The following is a 7,049-nucleotide window of genomic DNA, read 5'->3' as shown; positions in this document are numbered from 1 at the left end:
GATGCAACCGTTCACAGACAGCAAGTGGCAGGCCTGTGATGTTTTCTTCTGACTAACACAGCCTTACACAGACTACATAATTGGCTGCTTTGCATTTTAGGGATGACTTCAACTATTTCGGGCTGACAACATTGAGTTCTTTTTTTAAATGCTGCACATGTGCGGGGAACATTTCTTCTGAACTCTAAACATTGTTTTGGCAAGAGTGGAAACTGCACAGTATGACCTTTCTTAACCTGATCATTCCTTGGACTTGACGTGTGATATCATTTATATCTCCTGGATCTGAGGTACCTTGAGTTCTGGAAAATACTTATTACTGTTGTAATCATATTGGAAATATTTTTGGAGAGTGTCTGCCATCAAATATTTTAGAAATGACTTTTTTTTCTGAATTGTTTCGAAATGAGATGAAACTGTTGTTTTTTTGTTGTTTTTTTGTTGTTGTTTTTTTCAATCAGTGGAAAAGTAAGAGACCAGAAAACGGATCAATAACTTAAAATGTATTGAATGTGTGCTCTGGATATGGTTCCATGTGACGAAATGTAAAGAGTTCATGTAATACATTTAAAGTATATAATTAATTTGTTGTCATTTTATGGAAAAGCCTCAAGGTATCTGCAGGCATTGGCAGGTTCACCTGCGTGTTTTCTTGGAATTAAGGCCAACAGCTTTTTGCCCCTGATATCTGCAGCTATGGGGCAGGAGGGGTGACGGATTTAAATATTTCTGATGTTGTGCCCAATATAAGAGGTGGGCTGCAGCACAGCATGGCTCTTTATACAAATAATTTTGCCTTGATATGGATTTTGGGCGCACTTAAAGAAAACATTGACGCAGTGAGTCTGTTTCATGGTGTTGGGCTGCAGAGAGATGAACTTCCAGTAGCTGAAAGGCTGAATGTGAAAATCTGCAAATATCCCTTTGTGGGAGCTGTTGTCTAATAAAAGTTAATGACATTGAAAGCTAACAAAAGTTGGCCCAAGACACAGTGACTATAGTAGAGGTAGAAGTGACATCTGATGTAAGGGTGGAAAATCAATCCAAAACTGTTTTTGTTATGCCAGATAAAATAAAAACCTGGGTTCTTCCTGAGGGTAAACAATGGAAAAGTGTTCACGTTTTTGGAATAAACCAAGCGTCCCGAAAAGATTACATCATCAGGGATCTGTCTTCTTCTATGAAGGTGGGTAATGTTAAAGATTATATTTAATATACATTCATCATCTCTCATGTGTACTACACATAATGCCTTTGTAAAAACACTGTAAAAGTGGGTTTTCATAATATGTCTCCTTTAATTAAACCTACACACGATAGACTCACTGCCTATTCCCCCAACATCTTCTGCATGCGTTACAAAGAGAGCCACCTTCATCAAAGGAGAAGTCTCAGTCAGTAAGACTATAGAAAAAGGTTGTAAAGAAGAAGACAACAGTTAAAAAACAGCCTTTTGATGACAGAGACCTACTTCGCCAGCAAATCACAACTCAGAAAAGAATCTTATCTTTAATAATATCAAGTATGTGAGGGCATAACAACAACAGGACCGTTTTTAACACAATAAAATGTGTGCCAAATCCCAAGCAATCCTCAATAATTTCATTCTTTTTGAAGTTCAGTTCTTTGAATGAAGATCCACCTGTCAGAGTTTGATGAAGTCTGAATTTCCTGTCACACATGGTTCCCAGTCCTTATCATCAGTTCAACCATTTTTCAAGTTTCCTTGGCAGAGAGAGGTAATACACGTTCCGATGGTTTGGACTGTAATCCCTGCGGATACAGTGAATCTACATTGGCAAAAGGACAATAGTAATGATATTCACCTAATCTCCCCTGACAGATTCAGGACATGCTTTTCATTAACACAAAAGTGGATAAGAGAGCAATAAGCACTGTTTCAGAGTTTACCTAAATCCTTTAAAGCTAACTGAAATTCACATTCTGGTGTCGCACGTCTCTGTCTGCCTGGGCTTAAGCCAATGCAGGCACCATATTTACTGAGCTTTTTGACACACTTTTTCAGCTGTAGTTTCAAGGTGCGACTACAAACAAATGCAGAGAAAACTAAATTCTCAGCTGTCTAATAAACTAAATCTAGTAGTTTTTTAAAATGAGAGAAAAGCTTTTAAGAATTACTGAATAGTGATCTATAATGGTTTCCTTTAACAGTCTGTGTAAATTAAAAAAAAAATAAGAAATTGAAAAAAAGGAAGCAGCAAGTGTCCTTTTCAAAAGAATGTGATGGTTTTAAATTGGCATCATATCTGTCTGGATATTTCCAGACATAATCAAACTCCTCATGCAGTTGGAGATTTCAATCTAAAAGCATTTTAACCATCTTGGATATCATGAGCTGATGATCTCGTCAGATAAGGATCTTTTCAGTTTAATTAAAATTGTCATGGCAGATCCAGGCTTTAAAGCAAATCGACTTTGTCAACAGCGTCCTTTATTCCCTGAAAAAGCAGCATCAGATTGTGATGTCAATCATTTCTCTTAAGAACAGGTGTTTTCTGAACACGAGCTATGAAGAAGAAACGTTTCATTTCTTGACGTTAAGAGCAGTTATTAGCATAATCGCAAACACGGCTATGTCTTTTTTTCTCTCCATAAAGTGAAACATTGTCAGAGGAGTTTCCGTTCAGACTGCAAAGGAGGTAAGAAGAGGGAGGATAGCACTTATTTTTCTTTTTAATTAGCTTCATCTGAGGAATTATCCAGCACTAATATAATGGCTCGATTCATCTCCCACACCATCTGGTGCGAGAGCGGTGAACCTCTGGAGCTGATTGCTTTCCCCTGGTCCTGTGTCGGGGTAATAGGCTGTTCAAAGGCTGCTCTGGGCTCGGACAGCTGAGCAGAGGTGGGGCAGGAGCAGCTGGCCCTTGCGCCATCACCTGCTGTCTGTCGAAAGCCTTTCGAATAAGGTCCATCCACGCTCTAAGTGTATACATATGTGTGCCTCTATGTGTGTGTGTGTTTGTGTACCTGTGAAAATTTATTTGAGAGTCAACCTCAGGCACGGCATGAATTCCATCCTCTTCTTGAAGTAGGCTAGAGAAGGAGAAAGAGAGCGTGCACATCATTAGGGCTTTGGTGAACATCTGGGAGAGGTGAGACAGGTGACAAATAAGCAGTAGTGTCTGGAGAAGATGCCAGTACTTCAGTTAGTTTGCTCTTCATGTCAAATGAGACAGGCAAGAAGACAAAATTGCTGTCTTAAATTGCTTTTTGGTAAACCGTTCAAAGGTTGCCTCACGGTAGTATTTCACACACAGGAGCTCAACTTACATAGCTTTTTTTTTTTCAATCACTCCTTTGTCACTAAAGTTCAAAGGCTATATCTGTGGCCACAGTTGGACTTTATATGATAGTTTGACAACTTCTAGTTTACCCATAGTCCTTCTTGCCAATCCCACAGTGCAGTGTACCCACAGCGTATGTGCATCAATGACACAGGTTAACTATAACCAGCTTTCAGTAAACAAACACGTGGTATAAATGAAGTTTTACAGTACAAGTGTTTCGATAACACACAGTTATTAACCTGCCCAGCAGCATGTGGACGACAGACAGCCTCAGTGACAAGCTTGTGAACACAGTAATGCATTTGGGAGGTAAAAACCACAACTAAAGAAGCTGTAACTGCATGGTTGCAAAAGGTAGTGAATATTGGATTTACATTTGTAAAGTCATCTGAGACAGTTCTCCAAATCAGTGCTTAAATATCTGATGCCTAGGTTTGGGTGAAAAACATAATACTTTAAAGTGTACAGAAGTATTTTGTCAGTACTACAAAGTACCAATTATTTGGATATTGATTGGTGACAAATGTCATACCTGCAGCAGATTCGCAAACGGAGAGAAATGGAGCGTGAGACGAAGTCACCTCTGCAGTTTATTCAAGTCACAATTAGTCCGCTGGATTTTCGGTTCACTGCTGCACTGCTTCAGGCGAGGATGTGAATAACTGTTTAACTGAGCTGTAATCTCTCAGCCAGGGGCAGGAACCACATCAATGTCACCTAACAAAAAAAAAACACAACAATGTAAGCCTGGGAGGCAAAAATTTAGCTGAAGATCCAGTGTATCTTCAGGCTAGGATAACTAGCCTTTGCGTGCTCTGCTTACTCTAAAGGTGTTCACCATGGGCAATAGTGAGAGAAAAGCAGCCAAGGTGACACTTTTTTTACAACCCAACATAAAGGATGCTCACTTTATTAGTTTGTTATGCAAAATATGAAGACTTTAAAAGCTATGCTTTCATGTGCTATGGCGATAAGCTAAGAATAGAATTGTATGCAGGTCTAAGTGAAAGCTAACTTTTGTGAGCTCATTTTTCCTGCTTGCTCTCATGCAGGGACACTGGTCCCATCAGACGTCTTTTGCCTTTTGAAAAGCTTTGCCCTTTGCTGCCCGGTTCTGTCTTGATGAAATTATGCAAGACGCCTGAGTCGTAAAAAATAATAACTGCCGGGTAGAATCAGGAGACAAAAGGGCAAATTCCAAACGTAACACTGGCAAATTGACTGAACTAAAAATGGAAGCTAATGTTAGCTTGTAGGTATCAAAGTTCCTCAAAAAAGCTAAAAATAGCTGTAAACTACAACTATTGACACAAGGCTGTGTAATTACAATCAAGGGCACAGTACATTAAATACTTGTATTACTCAACATAGCAAAAACATGTTAAACTAATGATGACACGCTGACTGATCAATGTTGAGTGCAAAGATGTGTCACACACACACACTGTCTGTGCCCAGGCGAGTGCGGGTTATTGAGGGTATCTTATCTAACACTTGAGTAGCTTTATGGCTTCTAATAGGCCCCCTGTCAGATTGAATTGTAAATATGGAGCACCATTGTGCATCCAGAGGTGTGTACATCCTCTGCTTCATTTACCAGATGCTAAGTCATGACCAACCCGTTTATTACACCGTGCAATCCGCAATTAAAATGGAGAGGCTGAAAAGGAAAAAGCCATTTACCTTAGTGCCCGAGCTGCACTTACACACCAGGCACAAATTTCACTGTTACTTGAAAACTTCCCAAGCATGGAGCACATTATCATTTGATTTCCATCCAGAGTTCTCAATTAAAATTATACAGAGGTTGCATTTCATTACCTGAGCTTGGGGCAATTTGCAGGCCATTAAACTTCAACCTGTATCAGTGGAGATGTTTTCCAGGTGAACATCTGGGGGTGAGGAGGCAGAGCATGAAATGAAATGCCCCTGGCTCTCTGCTCTGCCTTTTGTCCAAAAAGGGCCAAGGGTATTAGAACGCCATGCATAGTAAAGAGTGTGTTTCTACGGGCTGCAACAAATTGGTTTGGGATCTAAAATGAAATAGAAAATCGACCATGAATGTGGGATACCAAGTCACTCATACAGCAACCAAAGATACACAAAAAGGGAATTTAAATATTTACAACTGGCTGGATTTTTATTGGTCAGATGCAGGATTTGCACTGGCGTTAGTTGCTCATTAGTATGATCATCATTACTTTTTATTATCATCCTATAAAAGGTCTTTTTGCTTTGAACGTGAAGCTTTTGCCTCACTCTCTCAACCCTGAAGACCTGTGAAAATGCAAAATGTTCCTTGATGAATTTCCCATAAGGGATGAAGATCCCCTTTAAAAGTGTAATAGATTTCTGTACCGAGCTACCATAAAGACTCAACATGAAGAAACGACTCCTGTGAGACCTTTTAAGAAGCCGTCATTATTACACCTCAGATCTAATGTTTTTCTCTGGGAATCATCATTTAAATAACAAACTGCCTTTATGTTGTTAAATAATGTCCTTTTGTTGAAAACGTAGAGACGTGTTGAGAGGTTGTTGTTTTTTGTCGGGATTTGTGTAAGTGACATCTGATAAGTATTCCTTGTGCATATTTTGCTCAGTGTGAAATGAGTCCCCAGACTGCAGTGGTAGATAAAGGCAATTCTTATCAGATTTCCATTTTAAGTGATTTAAATGCCACAGTAACAGGGGCTGCATGAACTTCTTAGAACCAAATGTTATGATTGCAGCAGCTCACCGATGCATCCCAGAAGTGGTAAGCCTGAATTTTGATTTAAATCTACTCCTTCAAAACTGTACTGTAAGTGAAGCATTTTATTTGGGCTGCAACTGATGATTATTTCAATAAATGTTCATCCAGGTTGACAGGTTATTGTCATGATTAATTACATTATTTTTTTGGTCATAAAAATGTGAGAAAAGTGTAAAAAAAATATATATATATAATTTAATGTTTCTCAATACACAAAAGAATACCTAAAATTTGCTGTTTTGTCCACATCATGAGACACTTTACAGAAGTAGAGCGACCAAACAAATAACGTCGCTAAAAAAGCTCAATTGAAATTACTATTCATCGTTGTTTCATTAAAAAAAAAAAAAAGTAAATCAGTTACTTATCTGCCTGATGAGAACTGCATGGTGAGGTTTGGATTTCACACTTTGGAAAGAAACAACTTGATCGAATAGGAACAATTTCGCAATAATGTCTTCATTTCTTTTGCATCTGATAAAGCCTTTCTCATTACATTTGACAGCATGCTGTCTCGTGTGGAATAACACGTACTGGCTTCCTTTACGTTAGAAGCAATATGTATGCAAAGAGCTGTTTCATTAAGTGTTATTGGGCTTGCTTAGAGAGTACCACCATTTAATCTTCTGTGCTTACAAGAAGGGGAAAGAATAAAAAGCCAGTCTAATATCTTCCATGAAAATTTGGGAATAAAATAATATCTAAACCCTGTAGCAAAAAGCTGCAGTTAGTGCAGGGCAGCTTTGGTGTGTTTCTTTTCATACTGTTGTGAATAATAACATTTCTTTGTTGGGGATTATAGGTCCTTACTGCAGGGTGTTTCAAATAATTTTGCTTACGACAGCCTGAGATGGCTTTCAGTTTGTCAAATAAATGCATAGTCGCTGTCTAAGTCACGCAGTGAACATTCGAAGATCACTTTCCTCAACACTGCGAGGCGGCAGCGTTAAGAGAGCCCCAACACAAACTAGCTTTTCATTTCT

This window comes from Symphodus melops (assembly GCF_947650265.1).
Source record: "Symphodus melops genome assembly, chromosome: 9".
NCBI classification, from domain to species: Eukaryota; Metazoa; Chordata; class Actinopteri; order Labriformes; family Labridae; genus Symphodus; species Symphodus melops.
This window is presented reverse-complemented; position numbering follows the sequence as displayed.